At 29.7% G+C, this 21,722-nt stretch overlaps 1 long non-coding RNA gene across 1 annotated transcript in view; it reads right to left on the minus strand.

The window, feature by feature from the left end:
* Positions 1 to 17,405, minus strand: part of LOC124355512 — a 204,206-nt gene extending 186,801 nt beyond the window's left edge. Inside the window, exon 1 of the long non-coding RNA XR_006921770.1 lies at positions 17,346 to 17,405. This is a non-coding gene — a long non-coding RNA (uncharacterized LOC124355512). The remainder of the gene's footprint in view (positions 1 to 17,345) is intronic.
* Between the last annotated feature and the right edge of the window lie 4,317 nt (positions 17,406 to 21,722).

Genomic DNA, 21,722 nt, shown 5'->3' on the forward strand with positions numbered 1-21,722 from the left:
CTACGATGTTGAGTGACACGATCCCAAAGCACGGTGGAGCAACCGAGTCCTCTAAAACGTAAAGCAGCTATGGTAGGAAGGGCTGATTCGATACGCTTATTGAGTTTAGCTCCAGTTATCTTTTTGCTCCAGTATGCTTTTTTGTAGTCTGAGGGTCTCTGATGTAGAAACGATGCGGGGGTTCGTTTTAGCTTTTTCGTCCTTCGTCGCCGACTATTTTTTATCCCTTTAGACGAACATGACATTAGATTTCAGGAGTTAAGTCTGCAACAGCATCAGATCTCAGATGCTGCGTGTACGAGGAAGGTGAACTGGAGCTAAACTCGGCCCGTAATCGTATCGAATCAGCGTTTCCCACCATAGCTTTTTTATGTGTAAAAGCATGTAATAAAAACTAGATTTTAAATAATGTTCTTATATTTTGAAATAGGTGGGAATAAAGTTTAAACTATTTGATCTAAATTACTGCTAACATATAAAGAGATATTTAAACATTATGAATAAATATCATATGTACATTGAATACAATTTCTCGCAAACGTGATAAAAGTATTTTGGATAAGCAAACTTATGTTTTGTTAAATAACCGCGAGTAATACATGTTAATCATCCTAAAGCGACTCGGTTACTCGCATAGTGAATTTTATTATTACATATTGCAGCTTGACTATGACTTAATTCTGTAAAGAGACTGCTTTATTTTGACCGATACTAGAAATTTTTACCGTCCCTATTTTATATTTAGTAACTAGATACACATTAATCATGACACCAATATTTCATATAGTGTTATTCCTTATAATATACATTTATTGTATACGTATTATATATCTGATATATACATACGAGTACTTTTGGTTCTAGTGTATATTCCCGTCCTGCCATACTCTTTTTATCATGATCCTTCATCTAAATTCAAAATATTTAATTCTACTGTCAGGTAGCTATAAAACCATTGTAGGCGTCACAAAATGCTGCACATTGCATTCAGCTGCACATACAGTGCAGCCAATTTCAGGCTCAAGCGGTTAACAGTCAACACATTCTGTAAACTAATTTTTAATACCAACTTAGTACAAACGAAGTAAAGGAGTTACTGGTTTTTTAACATTTCTCTATCACAGAGTACACAAATGTGATATCAAAAATATAATAAAGTAATCATATTTAATCTAAGCTTAACGATGATCATGTAAATATATTGGTACCACTGAAGCAAATTTATACGTTTATGGTGTTATGTCTGAAGATATTTTAATATTAAATACAATTATAAGCATTAGAGGAGCTAGATGCCTTTTTAGTCCTATTGATTATAACATTATACCATGAGACTGTCATATGTTTGTTATAAACTACGAAATGAGAACAATAAATAAATGACGTTACAAGCTATTGCCATTTCAAACAATATCGAATGTAAATATTCATACGTATATATTCATAATAATGAGTTCCACGCCACATAATTACACATGGCTGACGGCTATAGTTGTGGCAGTAATGGTGGTCGAATAAGAGCTTCAGGATTTGGGTATTACATTTTACCAGTCAATGTTCAACGTCATTTTCGATTATTGAAACTTGATTATTTTGATTTAATATTGCTATGATTCATCACTTTGAAGGCATCCCACTTATTGTTTTATATTATATCTTTTGATTAGATATTTTTAGGAACCTGCGTATTGCAATCCTCCAAAAACATCCAAATCTTCACTGATTACAATCCCAGATCTCTTAGCCTGTGTCAGTATACAACAGATATAACCGTAGACACAAACATAACACACGAAAAATTTAAATAGGCCTACATATTTATTTTTTTAATTACTCAAATCATCTATTACAACATTGGAATAAATGTATTACAAACAACAACATTCGAATTTTTTTACTTTTATATAAAAATAATTTTATATATTTATGGTAAATTGACTACATGTTTAGAATTCTCAGATAATTTAGCATCTCCTTAAATGTTTATCACATATCTTTCTCGATGTCTGGTAATAATGAAAGATTGGAGTCACATTACATATGTAATAACGTAGCACAAATATAAGAAATCACGAGTATAAAGTTATAAATATCAACGAAACCTGTAAAGTGTACTTTGCATTACAAGTCGAGTCTATGCCATTCAACATATAAATGTAGAGCTAACGTATCACAAATATAAGAAATCACGAGTATAAAGTTATAAATATAAACGAAACCTGCAAAGTTTACTTTGCATGTAAGTCGAGTCTATGCCATTAAAATATAAATGTAGAGCTAACGTAGCACAAATATAAGAAATCACGAGTATAAAAGTTATAAATATCAACGAAACCTGCAAAGTTTACTTTGCATATAAGTCGAGTCTATGCCATTAAAATATAAATGTAGAGCTAACGTAGCACAAATATAAGAAATCACGAGTATAAAGTTATAAATATAAACGAAACCTGCAAAGTTTACTTTGGATGTAAGTCGAGACTATGCCATTAAAATATAAATGTAGAGCTAACGTAGCACAAATATAAGAAATCACGAGTATAAAGTTATAAATATAAACGAAACCTGCAAAGTTTACTTTGGATGTAAGTCGAGTCTATGCCATTAAAATATAAATGTAGAGCTAACGTAGCACAAATATAAGAAATCACGAGTATAAAGTTATAAATATAAACGAAACCTGCAAAGTTTACTTTGCATGTAAGTCGAGTCTATGCCATTAAAATATAAATGTAGACCTAACGTAGCACAAATATAAGAAATCACGAGTATAAAGTTATAAATATAAACGAAACATGCAAAGTTTACTTTGGATGTAAGTCGAGTCTATGCCATTAAAATATAAATGTAGAGCTAACGTAGCACAAATATAAGAAATCACGAGTATAAAGTTATAAATATAAACGAAACATGCAAAGTTTACTTTGCATGTAAGTCGAGTCTATGCCATTAAAATATAAATGTAGAGCTAACGTAGCACAAATATAAGAAATCACGAGTATAAAGTTATAAATATAAACGAAACATGCAAAGTTTACTTTGCATGTAAGTCGAGTCTATGCCATTAAAATATAAATGTAGAGCTAACGTAGCACAAATATAAGAAATCACGAGTATAAAGTTATAAATATCAACGAAACCTGCAAAGTTTACTTTGCATACAAGTCGAGTCTATGCCATTCAAATATAAATGTAGAGCTAACGTAGCACAAATATAAGAAATCACGAGTATAAAGTTATAAATATCAACGAAACCTGCAAAGTTTACTTTGCATACAAGTCGAGTCTATGCCATTCAAATATAAATGTAGAGCTAACGTAGCACAAATATAAGAAATCACGAGTATAAAGTTATAAATATACACGAAACCTGCAAAGTTTACTTTGCATACAAGTCGAGTCTATGCCATTCAAATATAAATGTAGAGCTAACGTAGCACAAATATAAGAAATCACGAGTATAAAGTTATAAATATAAACGAAACCTGCAAAGTTTACTTTGCATACAAGTCGAGTCTATGCCATTCAAATATAAATGTAGAGCTAACGTAGCACAAATATAAGAAATCACGAGTATAAAAGTTATAAATATCAACGAAACCTGCAAAGTTTACTTTGCATACAAGTCGAGTCTATGCCATTCAAATATAAATGTAGAGCTAACGTAGCACAAATATAAGAAATCACGAGTATAAAGTTATAAATTAATATTAACGAAACCTGCAAAGTTTACTTTGCATACAAGTCGAGTCTATGCCATTCAAATATAAATGTAGAGCTAACGTAGCACAAATATAAGAAATCACGAGTATAAAGTTATAAATATAAACGAAACCTGCAAAGTTTACTTTGCATATAAGTCGAGTCTATGCCATTAAAATATAAATGTAGAGCTAATCTTATTAATTTTTATTTTTTCGATTTTTCCGATTTATACTATTTAATTAAAAATTGGTTAAAATTTACGTTATGACAAAAAAGTGTGTAAGGGTTAAAATCAGAACAAGAATAAAACGATTTAATACTTTTTTCAGGAACGCGATGTTCCTATAATTATTTAGATATCCTTTGTGGTTTTCTACATAACGGAACTTCAAATATACATGAACGTGCCAAATATTATTTGTGCTTATAAACTTTACAATATTGTACTTTCACACAACTGTGCAGACAGGATATTTTACTTTCCAGCTGACATAGTTTTATTGGCTGAGCGTTAACGAAAGCTACCACTTGAGGACTGAAAATTTTCATTTCCTTCTCTCTGTTTACCGTCCGCATGATATATCGAGAACAAAATGAGTTATAGAGTTTACAATTTGCGTAAAGCTTCATCTCTATTCAAGCAACAACGGGTTTGGTGGTGGTGCTTGTCCATCAGAGATTTAGCTGAGCGTCATCGAATGCTAACACAGTTGACTGGCAAAATTTCTCTATGTATAACAGGTGCATGTCAAATTTCCTTTCTTCTGATTTTCTGTCTGTCCCTCTGTCTACAGGATATCTCAACAATTAAATGAATTATAGATTGAAACTTTGCATGCAACTGCAGCGAAACATGATACGCGGCATGAAGTCTAGCCCCTTGTGTAACTACGTAGATATGTTGTGAGTTTTCTAGATGGTAATAACTCAAAATTCTAATGTATAGAAATGTAATTCTAAAAATATAATATCTTAATATTGCGAATTATTCGTTACTATATAATCTTTGATTTTGTACTTGCATACAACATTTGAAATTTATTTCCCCTGCCTGATAGCTCACGTACGAACCACAAAAAAGTCGTATCCTTATCTCTGTCCTTTGTAGAGTGATCATAGATTTGCGTAGCTTTATTTTGACGTACTTCCTAAACATAAAAAGTAAAGTAAAGATGTCTTATTTTACCAGGCGAATATAGAGCTAAGAAGCCCTCTCTAACATTTAACTTGGGCACCAACGGCTTAAAGGTCTTCCGAACCACCACCAACGGCCGGGCAGACGGGCTGCCTGCAAGGACAGGATCGCTCAGCGGTCACCCATCCAAGCAGCAGCCAAGCTCGGCGTTGCTTGAAACGGTTATCTTGCGATAACCGTTGTACCCGTTGCACTACGCCATTGGGTAAAATACAGTGTTATAGCAATATAAGTCATCGATTACTTATAATCTTGATCGGTAGTAAATCCAGTAATACAAAAACAGTAGGATTTAATCAATTAATAACGGTTTGTGTTGTCATCTCCCACCAGCCTTCTCGGAATCTATAATTAGGTAATGAAGTAAATATTTGTATTAATTGGTAATGAAATCAAAGCCTGATACTCGGGAAATGTATCGTTTTAGCATTTAACCGAAGATTAATTATTTATACAAACGTTATTTTCATTGGCAATTTTCAATCAATACAATTGCAAGTATGGACGTTTTGAAAAAGACTTATAAAATAACACTTAAATAAAATGCCTTATTATAAGAAAACCCCAATATTTATAGTTTGAGCATTGATAAACTAATCAGTTTATAAGTTTTAATTCGGTTGTATTTACTATATTTTCAGTGTCATACTTAAGGAGTAAAATTGTTTTTAATTAAATATTGTATCTCTGAACTGTAAAAAAATTGAGGAACAGAAAACAACTAACTACCGAAAAACACAAAGTAGGAATAATACAACATGGAAAACATTTTACATGAAATATATTAAATGAGTTGAAATATTTCTGAGTGAATCGGAAAAGAGTTTTATTTTCCATTGACAGTGTTTTATTTCTAAAAAATCACGTAGTAAACAAATGAATAATGACAATATACGTAAAGATATAGACACGGAGTCATGGCCGTTGACTTTTATTCCTTCTGTTGATAATGGTAAAGACAACAGTACCCTGTATATGAGAAAGAATCTGTATATAAGAGAAATATTTGTTGACATAAGATATTCGAAAATATAAAATCGAATCAACTGAATACCATCAACTATAAAAACATCTTTAAATTTTAGTATTATAAGTAATTGTTTGTAGTTTCTTTCCTAAAACGTACAAGAAATCAAACTCCAGGAAGATTATTTCCTGGATCTACCTCCCATCACGATCTGGGAGAAAGATCGATACTGACGCTCTGCATGGACACGCATGTTTTTGGTAGTAATATATATACATATATATACACACACACAAAACTATATATGTGTATATATATATATATATATATATATATATATATAATTACTACCAAAAACATGCAGATATAACATTTAGATAAATAACACTTTGTTTTATACATATATTTTTGTGTAATCAAATAGTATGAATGGAATAAAATTTAATGTCAGAGTACCAATTATCCTCAACTCATTGACCTATTCGACTCTTTGGTTAACCGGATGCTCTGATGTGAAATGAAACGGCGCAATACTGTTTTATAACGCTAAGTAATGACTTTGGTACTATATTAACTATTACTGTAATACAACATACGTCTGTACCGTCTGACTGGCATTGCTCCCAATCGTACTAAACATTTTAAATATGGAACATAATCGTGCGCTTATGACCTGAAAATTTTCAAACCTATTTATAAACGTTTGGGGTAAAAAGAATTCTATGTATTTCTTACGGGAAAACATTTATGAAATTATTTATGGCTGAGTATGTAGTGAAGCCTCTCCCGCCAGTTTCTGATGGAGGAAATCGGATTCATCTCTGTTCTGTACGCACGATAATTGTCGAACGAATCGATCTAGAGGATTGAAAGTTGATATGAAACATTACCTTTACTGCCTCTACTTCGCAGGAAAGTGGTAAACATCAGTCCATTTTTGTCCAAAAGGTGACATTCGTTACATTGGGTTTATGGGTAAACTGTTGATCATGAGAAATATGTGTGTATATAATTAATAAAATGAACCAAAAGATATTTTTCAACAACTTAGCAACACATTTGTTGAAGTTACTTTGTTGGACTGGTTGTTTCATACAACGCTTGCATTTAGCTGAACCTGAAATGTCACTTTCATAAAATTATAAAACTAGGATTTTGTTACAGTGTTGTGATTTCTGGGATTACTAATAAACACTGAAATGAGTGGTGTATTGTTAATTTACAAAATTACAAATCCATCGTGGCATGCAGTATTAGTATTACCTATGTAATAACGTTAGTTGTAAGTATTCAATATATATTTTGTTACAGAGTTGTGATTTCTGGGATTACTAATAAACACTGAAATGAGTGGTGTATTGTTAATTTACAAAATTACAAATCCATCGTGGTATGCAGTATTAGTATTACCTATGTAATAACGTTAGTTGTAAGTATTCAATATATATTTTGTTACAGAGTTGTGATTTCTGGGATTACTAATAAACACTGAAATGAGTGATGTATAAATTGTTAATTTACAAAATTACAAATCCATCGTGGACATGCAGTATTAGTATTACCTATGTAATAACGTTAGTTGTAAGTATTCAATATATATTTTGTTACAGAGTTGTGATTTCTGGGATTACTAATAAACACTGAAATGAGTGGTGTATTGTTAATTTACAAAATTACAAATCCATCGTGGCATGCAGTATTAGTATTACCTATGTAATAACGTTAGTTGTAAGTATTCAATATATATTTTGTTACAGAGTTGTGATTTCTGGGATTACTAATAAACACTGAAATGAGTGATGTATTGTTAATTTACAAAATTACAAATCCATCGTGACATACAGTATTAGTATTAACTATGTAATAACGTTAGTTGTAAGTATTCAATATATTTTTTAAAGTTGAAAGATTTTAATTTTAAAATACATGCAATACGTTCTCTGTTAACAGCATTTTTGTCTTACCCGATATGACGGTTGCAATTCTCATTGGGATGATTGTGGAAATTCAAATCGTAAAGTATGCGAGATTTTATCGTGTTGGTATCGTTTAATTGCTTAATATATAGTCATTACTTTATGCGGAACAACAATAAAACTGTCATTTTGTCTTTTACTGATTTTACTCCAGTCATTCTTATGGCTGGAAAAGTGTTCAACAATAATTGTTGTAGTAATAGTGGCAGAGGATGAAGCCTAGAGGAGTAAACATGAGCTACTGTTTCCCGCCATGGCACTCATTGTTCCCGCCAAGGCGCTACAGCAACATTCATTACAAATACTTGGCGGGCTGAGCGTGCCAGCGATTTGTTTAGCGATATTGTTGAGCACAGAGCTCCGCCCCACCCCGGTTGTTCGCTATAACAGAATCATGTAACTTGCTTCCCAGCGATACTGTAATTGCCCCGGGACTGTTAAACGCCACTTCGCCCTACATTTTGTGCTCTAACTACCCGAATCATATTAAAATTGTTTAATACCACTTCCCTCGATGGGAATCTGACATTTTTACAGTCTATAAACTCATATTAAAATATTAATAAATTGAATTACTTTAGAACGTATAAATATGTTGTTTGCGATCAATAAACTTTTAGTACATTTATAAATGTTATAAATTTCACTTTGATAATAATAAAAATCTAGTAAATTACACGCTGTAAAAGGTTGCTATTTCCATATTCCAAGACGTACAGTGTAAAATAAATTTAAAGTAACTAACATGACTGATACGGTTCTCCAATGAATATTATTTTATTTTAACTTTTTATATTTATTTAATAATTATAATTATGCTTTAATCATAATGTTACTTAAACGCATAATCATAGAATGCTGCATGGATCTTTAGATATTTTTCTGTATTAAATTTACATTAAAATAATATTAGTTCTAAACTAATTAATTACAATTTTTATTTATTTATTTTTGATGTTATATTGTTTCAAAGCAATATTTATTTACAATAACTTAAAATACCATTGTAGATTTCCAAGCCATTGTACTACTTTTTATAATCTAGTCCCAAAATTCCTCTTCTTTATCAGACCCAAGAAACTGCGAGTGAGCATATTTGACTACCATGTCTGTAATTTAAAGGCTGAAGAATGCCACATCTCCTAATATTAAAGTCTTTGTCAAGGAATCTTTAATAAAGTTTGAAAGCCACAAGAACGTATATTACATTTTAAATTAGGAAAATAAAGCTTATTTCCTCGTACGAACATCTTCTGGTCTACAAAGAAAAGTTAACCTTGTTTTTATCAATACAATAGGCTTGAAAAGGAGCAAAAATGTGAAAATTGAGAGAATGGAAAATGTTTACTGACCTGGAATATGTCAATTATAAAATCTATACTTTATAAAAGTTAAGTATTTCCCTTAATAATTTGGTGAGCCAGAAAATAAGTATGCAAAATTAAACGCAAATATAGTTAAACATTAAATGTATTAGTAATAATGGTTTATACAAGGCAAATATAATCATTATACTGGTCATCGAGTATCACGTGGATCTGCAATTTTTGTGCCTAAGGGAGAAAAGTTTCCAGAAGGCCGTGGAGAAAACAAATGCAAATATAGAGTATTGAGTTCAATATCAATTATAATCTCTCTGATATGTTTTGATTATATTAAACTTTGTAAAGAATATATAAATTTAAATTAACATAAACATTTAAAAGCTTCTTTGAAAGTTCGGTTGTAATTTGCCAAAAAAAACACAGCAATAATACGTCTCGATCTATGCAGTCTAATAATTAACTTAACACGTAACCACAATCTAGGCTAAACTAAACTAATCATACCAGAGCGTTGTGACACACATGTAGTAATCACAACAAACATGTTCTGTGTCAACTTCATGCACACTATATCTAAGACATGCTCTTAATAAAACAAACATGAATTATTGTAAACTGAACTAAAGGTTTGCAATAAGTATGTACGCAATAAGCAGCCATCGACAAAGGGCGTGTCAAAACCCTGTGTTTATTATTATTGAGAGCGATAATATAATTTAACCAGTCCCTTTTTTATGAGAAGAAGAGCAATGAGTAAATACAAAATTTAATTAGACAAAACTTTCAATTATAGAATAAATCAAACTTGAATATCGACTCTGCAATTAGAATCCTAGAACAGCTGATTGTTACGATTTTCTAAATTCTTTTAACAAAGCAATATGTATTTTTCATAATTTGCCACATTATCTTTAAAATTATGTACATCGCAGCCTTTGATTTCTATTTAAATTGTATTTACATTACTCGTAAGTCGTCACACACACAGAGAGAGAGAGAGATAGAGACACGTTTCATATAAATAAACACGTCTATTATCAAATAAGTGGTTTAATAATTTCCCTTCGGAAATAAAACCTCGTAATCATTTGTTTATTTTACCCCCCTCCCCATACTATTCAAACATAGGGAACATCAGATCTATTGATCAATAATTTCCTTATAAATCTATACTTATTCGTCATAATATTTACCCATTTCATTTACCATTTTGATGTCACTAACAAATGTACCAACAGCTTATGTATAGAAGTCAAAAGGTGTACTTGGGGTACTTATCGAGAAGTCATGAGTTTTAATACGATCTACTAAAAACTTATCTTGTATGAATTTCAGCTTCTTTTCTGGACTTTTCTTGGGCCCACAAATAATTTGACGAAATACAAGTTACGCTGTTCCAAATTGAACAAACACTTAAAAACTATAATAATTAATCACAATGTACTTACGCTAGAGAGTTTTTTAGAACAATAGCTCTACTATATTCTTAATAACCGATAAGGTCCGTTACTTGGTATTTGTTACTTATTTAAATCACTGCTTTATTATAATAACTATTTTTAAACTAAGTTAAATAATAAATATATTGTTCAGCCCACAAAATGTTATACTGTTTCACTATTGAGATACATATTGTCTAGGTTCTAAACTGTAGTACTTACCAATAAAGCCGACGTTATGCACGCGTATTAAATACGTATGATAATTATGTCATTTATAAAACACCTAATCTGTAGTATTTATATGGAACGTACATATTTTACTTTTTCAGGTACTTCATTTATTGATAGTCTTGTGTTATTGTTTCCCAAACTTGTTTATACGATCGTTCAAATATGTGTTTATTTATTTTAAACTGGCAGAATCATTTTGCAGTTCAGTTCAAAATTACGAGCATTCTTTAATAGCTTTCAAAATGTAATATAAATCTGGATTAACTTATAGTTACATTATATGACATGATTTGAGTAATTAATTATTGTAATATCTGATTTCAAGGTATTTTCTTAACCATAACAAAATTGACAGTTACCAATCTATCATAAAAGGAGGACATGGTAAGTTACACTACACTAAATTTTATAACAGCTGTTATTTTTGAACGTGAATTATTGTATTCTTGTACACAATGCTTCTCTAAATACACTGTTTTCTATGTGAGAAAATATGCATTAATAATAACACTTTAAACAGTATACAAAACGGTTACATGAAATGCTTTGTTGTTCCTCAACAACACAAGAGCCCAGCCAAAACCTGTTAAATAAAGTCAAAAATGCATGAATCAGATCTTAAAAAAACCTATTTCTGTAACTATTATGATTAGCATGTACCTTCAAATAAACATTCACTTACTTCTGCCTTAGAATTCTGTTTTAAAAATTCTCCACGGCAAACGGCCTTTTTATTTTTATGTCGGTACAACGCATAGACAGTCAGAATAGTAGAACACTGAATTTTAAATTGACATTAATTAAAAAATTTAAACATTCAAACATGATTCGTATTCTTTCTTTCTTTTCTATACTGGCTGCGGATTTCATAATAATAGAAAAAACACAATTGTGTGTGATTATTACTATTCACCTTAAGCATATAAGTTTATTTTCTTCCGTTTATTTTTATTTATAAAATTGTGTATGACATTTTTTAGTTCCAACTTAAAACCATGTTAAGACCACGACTATATTGTCATTAAGGATTCCAACAGCTCTTCTTTATGTGTCTATTTCTAAACAGGGAATTTACTATTTTACGTTTCAGAAGTTGATTTCGTATCTGCCAAAGAACTCATATAAATTTATATTAGGGTTTTAAAACTTGAAGATAAGTTTTAATTTACAATTAAAGAAAATGAAATGCCTAGCTTATCCTCGATCTGTTGCAAGTAAACAGATATAATTTTATGAAGGAAAAACTATGACATTTTTTAGTTCCAACTTAAAACCATGTTAACACACCACGACTATATTGTCATTAAGGATTCCAACAGCTCTTCTTTATGTGTCTATTTCTAAACAGGGAATTTACTATTTTACGTTTCAGAAGTTGATTTCGTATCTGCCAAAGAACTCATATAAATTTATATTAGGGTTTTAAAACTTGAAGATAAGTTTTAAAATTAAAGAAAATGAAATGCCTAGCTTATCCTCGATCTGTTGCAAGTAAACAGATATAATTTTATGAAGGAAAAAACTATGACATTTTTTAGTTCCAACTTAAAACCATGTTAAGACAACGACTATATTGTCGTTAAGGATTCCAACAGCTCTTCTTTATGTGTCTATTTCTAAACAGGGAATTTACTATTTTACGTTTCAGAAGTTGATTTCGTATCTGCCAAAGAACTCATATAAATTTATATTAGGGTTTTAAAACTTGAAGATAAGTTTTAATTTACAATTAAAGAAAATGAAATGCCTAGCTTATCCTCGATCTGTTGCAAGTAAACAGATATAATTTTATGAAGGAAAAAACTATGACATTTTTTTAGTTCCAACTTAAAACCATGTTAACACACACCACGACTATATTGTCATTAAGGATTCCAACAGCTCTTCTTTATGTGTCTATTTCTAAACAGGGAATTTACTATTTTACGTTTCAGAAGTTGATTTCGTATCTGCCAAAGAACTCATATAAATTTATATTAGGGTTTTAAAACTTGAAGATAAGTTTTAATTTACAATTAAAGAAAATGAAATGCCTAGCTTATCCTCGATCTGTTGCAAGTAAACAGATATAATTTTATGAAGGAAAAACTATGACATTTTTTAGTTCCAACTTAAAACCATGTTAACACCACGACTATATTGTCATTAAGGATTCCAACAGCTCTTCTTTATGTGTCTATTTCTAAATAGGGAATTTACTATTTTACGTTTCAGAAGTTGATTTCGTATCTGCCAAAGAACTCATATAAATTTATATTAGGGTTTTAAAACTTGAAGATAAGTTTTAATTTACAATTAAAGAAAATGAAATGCCTAGCTTATCCTCGATCTGTTGCAAGTAAACAGATATAATTTTATGAAGGAAAAACTATGACATTTTTTAGTTCCAACTTAAAACCATGTTAACACCACGACTATATTGTCATTAAGGATTCCAACAGCTCTTCTTTATGTGTCTATTTCTAAACAGGGAATTTACTATTTTTACGTTTCAGAAGTTGATTTCGTATCTGCCAAAGAACTCATATGAATTTATATTAGGGTTTTAAAACTTGAAGATAAGTTTTAAAATTAAAGAAAATGAAATGCCTAGCTTATCCTCGATCTGTTGCAAGTAAACAGATATAATTTTATGAAGGAAAAAACTAAACTTTTATGCGATTTGTTTTAAAACTCTTGAGAACTATAACTGATTAATATTTTTATATACAGCCTGTGATAAAACGAGATTACTGTTATAAATAAGTAAATGATATTTAACTACTGAATATGAAGTATGTAAGCTCATGCTATCAAGTAAATATTCTATAGTTTATCCCATTTAACCATCATTTATTTACCACTATTATTATTAAGAATAATTGTTTAATTATTTGTTTAATGCGTGCTAATCAATCGTTAAAATTTTCCGAGGAAATATTGCAATTAAATTACCTAAAACACAGGTTTAAACTAAATATTTATTTATATTAAACCTTCTTTCTATTTTACGGATTACAATAAAATTTTTCAATGGACAAAAACCATCATAATTTGATAATTTTCCACATATATTAATAATTCTTTTGTGATCCAATGTATACTTCATAACTTTAAAAAAGTCAAGAATTTTCACTTTACCAACCAAATATAATATCAATGAGCTCCATTCATCTATTCATCTTTAAATACGGTCTAGCAATTAAAAAACTTATTCAGTTTATAAACTATTAAGAAAAAACTAGTCAGAAAAGTGCTTAGAATTTGCTAGTTTAATGGTAGAATATTTTTATTTGAATGTCTTAAAATAAAGACTTCTTCGATGGGTTATTATTCTTATTTGATTACGGGCTTAATAAGATTTATTTTATTGCACCTTAGCCTAATTTCTTAAAGTATTATAGGTAGGCCTATACATTTATTTTGTAAATTAGCAACTTATAGTTGGATTTGAATTTTTAATAGGGTTGTGTAAATATATTCTATGGTTTACTATTTCAATATAAAAACTGAAGACACCTCCCTATAATTTATTAAAAATTAGGCACTATAATCTTTTACATCATTAAAAGTATTGTGAGATGTGATTTTATTTATTTTTAAGTCCGAGATAGTTGAAGGCCATAACATTGCTATTAAAATTAAAAAATATTTTACTTTTTTAATCCTTTTTCATGTTTATTTATATTACATGTTTTTATAGAACAAATCAATCAAATTGCCAAAGTATATGAATTTTAATAAAAGCTATTATTTTAATCTATAACTTTCTTAGTACAAATATAAAACCAAATATTTGTACTACCATAATTATAGAATACAACATGGTTCTATTCAGAACAACATGAGTTTTGACATCTACACTTTATTATTTATTATTTTAAACTGTATATGTTGGCTTATATGTATATATCCGTTTATATTCTATCCTATCCGTAACCAAAATAAAATTTTAATAATTTCATAATTATACAACTTTTACCACACAATATAATTTTGGGTCCAAAAATAATGCAAAATGCTTATTTTTTTAAATTGAGATATAGATGCTAAGAGACAATAAATAAAATAAATAAATAAATGTTTATGTATATTAAATTTTTCCTATAGAATAAACAACTTAATTATTACTAAGTACTAATTAAAAGAATTTTTAGAGAAGCTATTATTTTAATCTATATTTTTCTTAGTACAAAAAATAAAACCATTGTTTAACCTATACAATATTTTTATGAAATAAAGCTTTAACAAATGTAAAAATATTGCATTACCATAATCATAATTTTATGATTCTTTTAAGAACAACATGAGTTTTGACATCTACACTGTACTATTTATGTAATTGATTTTTTAAACTGTAGATGTTGGCTTAGATGTATTTATCGTTTATATTAATCTGCAACATAAATAAAATTTTAATAATTTCAAAATTATACAGCTTTGACCACGCACAATATAATTTGTTCAGTCGCAAAATATAGATTTATTAGAAGTTGAGACGGAGATGCTTAGAGAAAATTTCTTGTTACATTGTTTGTATTTCAGCGTTTAAAAATCATTGCTAAGTAAAATAAACAATTTAAAATATAAATTTATAAATTATTTTAAACTTTGTCTCAATCACCATATGACCGTATGAATTTTTATTTTAAATTAGATTTGTCAACAGAAATTAACGTCGGTTTACATTTCAACTTTATTTAACAGAGTAATCTTTCGATTGCAACCAAATTCACTTATACATTTGTAACATGCTATTCTAGTTTAACATTTTGGTTTCATTTTAAAGACTTTTTATACAATACGTATGAAAATTGTATAAATAAAGTTTTTCATAAAACAAGTATATATTTTTAATGCATGGTAAACATTTTAAAACAAAACTCCTTTTTTGCATCACGTTTTACAATTATAATTTAGAATTGTAATAAATTTGCAATGATTGTTGTATTTTTTATAACCTGGCTATTGGGTCCACTTATACTTTGACAATAAGAGATTTTAAAACACGATGGATTGTAATTAAGATATCTCGATTATTTCAAACTTACTTTTTATATTAGTGAAATTCAGAATGTATCATAAATGTCAACTGAAAAGAAAAGTATGATGTACGATGTAGATTTTTTAAATATTAAAATAGCTATTTGTAAGTAAAATACTGAGTATTTGTACGGAAATTTATGGATGCAGTTTTCGTACAATCATGTATTGTATATTTATATTTATATGTTTATTATTTTTATTTACAATAAAAAGCGATATACCAAATAATTGTTTGTCTTTCACATAGCCAATATTTTTTGTTAAATGTTAAATTTTTGAAATTATTTTACTAGTTCAATGTATACAAATTGTAATAATTTCATCTTTACTGGCACTTAACTTATCAAACTTTAAGTAATATTAGTGTTTTTTTAACTTAACTTTTAAACCTATAACACTTTCTTTATTAATATAATAATATATTTTCAATTACATCTAACATATTTTGGTTAGATTAAAACCATAGAAGTTCAAACAATAGTTTTATTTGTTCATTTGATATGTGATTTTGATTTCCGGTAGAAATGATGCTTGAAACGTACTAAAAGAAAATGTAATTCAATTAACAATTAATTGTCAAACCAAATTAATTATTGTTAAACTGAATGTTGTCGACAACATAACCACTGTGACTGTTGTTATTTACCATTAATTGTTTATCAACCGTAATTACTTGCATGCGGTGTGTATAAATCAGTAATACTCCCTAATTTTAAACATAGTGTTTCGTATTGTTTAGTAACTACAGTTATTATTATTTTTCACACGTGTAAATTAAAATATGTACATTAAATTAGTAAATAATTCCATTTTGCTTGTTAACTACATTGATTTGTATTTCTTATATTTCTCGTAATGGCAATCTTGAACTAATAAAAATTATAAATTTTTAATTTAATGCTAAAATATACTAATTTTCTAGTGACGTTACAAGAAAACTAGTAAATTATTTAATTGGTTTAACTATAATACTCCAAGTAACCTTAATATCCCTATAAAAATTTACTATTTTCAAAATTTTGTTCATGCCATCCACATTTTAGTTAGAAGTTAAAAATAGCATATTGGTCATAAACACGTTTGTTGCGCTACATTATTATTAAGGTTTATAATTATTTATAAACAGAACAAAACTGAACTTATGTAAACATTTTGATTACAAGTTGAGTTTTAAAAACATTCTTCTTCGTGTGCATTATATGGTGCTAATATAAGGATTTAATATTTTATTACTGTATTTGATCGTTTTATTTTATATATTTCACTACAATATCATTAATATTTAATTTACTTTGACGTGTCAGTGCGCTGTCTAAAACATTTTCAAAGTTAGGGATAATATAGGTAAATAAATATCGTTTTATTCGTTCCAATTGTCATTCAGTTGTTATTATTCCAGATATTATGTTTCCGCACAGGAAGTTTTCAGCGAGGATATTCGAGAACTTTGAGCAGTAAGATAAAGTGTTAACTACTTACGCGAGACGGCGAGCTGAGGGAGACAGCGTGGCGCGTAGTAGCGTCGGTGGCGTTTACGCGACAAGTGAGCGTCGGGACGCCCCTCCCCTCCCCCACTAGTCGTCGCGGCGCGGACCGGCGCTCCTGTTGCGTCGGCACGCGCCCACAGAAGCTAATTGATTTACCCTCCTATTAACATCCTTCAATGTTTATAGCAGGGAGTGACACAAGTAGGCAGCCCCATGTGGTCCCCCTCGCCTCGTCGTATTCGTTTCTTCTGTCCTATAAAGACTTGCTTGAGAGGATCCATCTGATCTGGAAAGCTCGAGCTCAGTTAGGTTTTTGCATTCTCACTAGTATCACCACTTTCCATTCAGAGTATCTGCTTACTCCATGGTTTAACGTACACACTTCATAGGTTAAAACAGAAAGTAGTGGCAGACACATTTAACAAAAACATATAAATTCTGGGATAACGTTTTAGTAGTCAAGAAACCGTTCACTACTGTGCTAACAAATTTGAGATATTCCTTTAGGTGACATTTAGTAATTTTAACTGATGTTAATCCACTATAATACCTGGTACAAAATTGTTCAAATATATTTTAGAAACAATTTTTCCAAGACATCAAACTATGTCTTGTTTGAATCACATAAATTTGAATTTTAAAAATAATCCAACGACAACTCATACTTAAATGCATTTTCTTTTAACCATACTATAGAAAGATACCAGTTTCTCGAATTTAAAATTTTGATATTTAAAAATTATTACCCCAAAGTTTGGTTTGGTGGTAGCTACATAGAATAATCTTTTGTTTATTCCTTAGTATTTTTTAACAAATACCGTACAAATTTTTAATCAAAAGAAAGAACCATTAAATGAAAAACACTTTACGTTTTGTTTCGGGTTCTCTTAGTAACCACTAAATTACTAACTTCTACAACAATGCAGATTTACTAGTTTACGTTTCTTTTTAAATGTTATGCAAATATTTGGTTTATATCAATATATTTCAATACATTCTAAAATGTTATTTCGATTTTATTTACCAATAAAACTAATTATATTTACAAATATTAAATTAAATAATATATTTTTAATTAACTAATGTTTACAGTAATAATATACAGGGTGTCCAGCAACCATTCGAACAAACTTTGCCACATTGTTCAGCAGGCCAAAACTAACAAATAATGCAATATAACAGGTGCCCTAATTTCACTTCGTTTAGCGTCTGTCTGTCTGTATGTGTTTTTTGGTAAAAAAATTACTACTCAAAAACCACTTAAGATACAGAATTCAAACTTAACAGTTATGTGTTGGTCCTTTTCAGTGAAAAAAATAAAACAAATATCTCATTGCATTTCAAAATGGCGGCCGTTCAAAATTTTCAAATTGTATTAGCTTTGAAACGGCTACTTTGACAACAAATACACCAGGATAACTTTTTTTAGCGTATTTTATTACCAATTCAACAATTTTTGTTTCAAAAAGATTGAATAACAAATAACTGAGTTACAGCACCAAACGTAAAAACAGTTAAATCGATGCATTGCAAGTACATACAACAATGTAGTGGATTTTTACGAATAAACTTTTTAAGATTCTTTATTAAAATAACGGAACAATTATTATAACCTAAAAAAAATATTACTATCATTTTTGTTCCATTTACAGTAATCAATGTGTTACACACACACAAATAAAAAAGAAACAAACTATTCACAATGCTCTTAAAAAAACAATAGCATAATATTACATGAAAACAGCTGACCAGCAATCAGCAACCAAATCAGGTGTTTTAAATGAAGAAAAACTAATAAACAAACTATCAAGACATTGTTGAGCAAGTCTATGTTTTGAACGTGATTGTCACTGTTTGAATGTTCTGTTCTTCTTTGTAATTCCTGTTATTTTTTCCTGTTAATTTAAATTTCTTTTATTACTTTGTTTCTTGTACGATATGAACCGTTTTACTTTTGAAGAGTATGCTGATATTCACTTTGTGTACGGACTTGCTGGAGGAAATGCCAGATTAGCTAGCAGATTGTACAGAGAGCGCTTTCCAGATAGGCTGCACCCAGTTCATAGCGTCTTCAGTGCCGTTCATATTCGTCTTAGGGAAACTGGACATTTGAAAAATAATGTTGTAGAACGGGTAAAATCCGTACGGACTGTTGATTTTGAAGAAGAGGTTTTATTATTCGTAGAAGAAAACCCCTCCACCAGCGTTCGCGCTATTGCTCATAATTTGGATGTATGCAAAAGTTCTGTGTGGAAAGTGTTAAATGAAAAACGTTTGTGCCCTTACAGACATCAGAAAGTACAAGCCTTAGAACCTGCAGATTTTCCTCTCAGGGTAGACTGCTCTCGTTGGTTCCTTCACAAATTAGATGATGAACCCGATTTTTTAAGGTATGTTCTCTTTACTGACGAAGCGTCATTTACTCGAGATGGCATATTAAATAGCCGAAACAGCCATTTATGGGCTGAAGAGAACCCTCATGAAATTGTGCAACGTAATTTTCAGCACAAATTTTCTGTCAATATCTGGGCTGGAATAGTAGACGGATATTTGATTGGGCCACACATTATACCAAACAGACTGAACGGACCTTATGAAGTTTTTTTGTGGGAAATCTTATCTGAGCTGTTGGAACATGTTCCTATTGAAACTAGACAAAGAATGTGGTTCCAACACGATGGAGCACCGGCCCACTTTTCCCTGATTGCTAGACAACATTTGAATGAAGTGTATGGAGATCGTTGGATTGGACGTGGAGGTCCCGTCCCTTGGCCTCCACGGTCACCTGACCTCACACCCATTGATTTTTACTTGTGGGGACACATGAAGCAATTAGTGTATACCACTCCCATACAGAATGAAATGGATCTAGTAGCTAGAGTTGTTGAGGCTGCTGCAGTTATTCAAGACAGTAATCCTTTTGAAGGGGTGAGAGAATCGTGCTTACGACGCTTCAGAATCTGCAACGAGTTACAAGGACGCCACTTTGAGCAACGATTATGAAAGTTTTACAGTAATGTAATCATTGATTTCTTAATAAAAAATATCAAGTTCAATAAAATTTTTCAAACACATTGAATTAATTACGCTGTTTCACACAATTGCCATGTAAGAAAACCCTATACCCAACCATAACGTAGCCCTATTAACATTTTTTTTTATATTTAAAAACCAGGATTCACAATTGGTTAAGAACTTTTTTTAAATTTACCTTAAAACAAATTTAAAAATAAATATTAAATTTCAGGTTATAATATTGTTCACTATTTTAATAAAGGACCTTAAAAAGTTTATTCGTAAAAATCCACTACATTGTTGTATGTACTTGCAATGCATGGATTTAACCTGTTTTTACGTTTGGTGCTGTAACTCAGTTATTTGTTATTCAATCTTTTTGAAACAAAAATTGTTGAATTGGTAATAAAATACGCTAAAAAAGTTATCCTGGTGAATTTGTTGTCAAAGTAGCCGTTTCAAAGCTAATACAATTTGAAAATTTTGAACGGCCGCCATTTTGAAATGCAATGAGATATTTGTTTTATTTTTTTCACTGAAAAGGACCAACACTAGGTTAACATAACTGTTAAGTTTGAATTCTGTATCTTAAGTGGTTTTTGAGTAGTAATTTTTTACCAAAAAACACATACAGACAGACAGACGCTAAACGAAGCGAAATAGGGCACCTGTTATATTTCATTATTTGTTAGTTTTGGCCTGCTGAACAATGTGGCATAGTTTTTTCGAATGGTTGCTGGACACCCTGTATATTTGTTAGTATAGGTAACCCGACTAATGGTTACCTATACTAACAAATTTTTCACAATAAGTGTGCAGTTAAATTCAGTCCATTCTGAGTACTAAAACTGTAAAAACATAAAAACTTTAATTTGTAAGTATTAAATTCGTATTTTATACAAAATTACTACTTTGCAACAGTAACATTTTTAGAACATTGTTTCACATTATAAGGACTTTTTATATCATTGTCTAAAATATTCATTAGCCTAATAGACAAAACATTAAGGAATTTGTTATTTATCACTGTTTTGTGAATAGGAATTTGTATAACTCATTACCAAATCTAGTTTTAATCTTAAATGTATAGTTAGCATTCTTGAATATATTTCACATAAATAATATAGTACGCTATACTTAAGTACTTTATATTTTAAACTCAAAACATTTTATTCTCTTATGCCCTCTATTTTTAACCATAAATTGAAAATATACCTAATAAGGGATTTTTAGTTACGTATGATTTCTTTTTTGTCATCATAATAATCAAAAAATACTGGAACATCATAATCAAAAATTTGGAATGGACGTTTTTACTAATACCTTTTTTAACAGAATGTTTAATCACCATGAC

This window comes from Homalodisca vitripennis, chromosome 2 (genome assembly GCF_021130785.1).
Source record: "Homalodisca vitripennis isolate AUS2020 chromosome 2, UT_GWSS_2.1, whole genome shotgun sequence".
Taxonomy (NCBI): Eukaryota; Metazoa; Arthropoda; class Insecta; order Hemiptera; family Cicadellidae; genus Homalodisca; species Homalodisca vitripennis.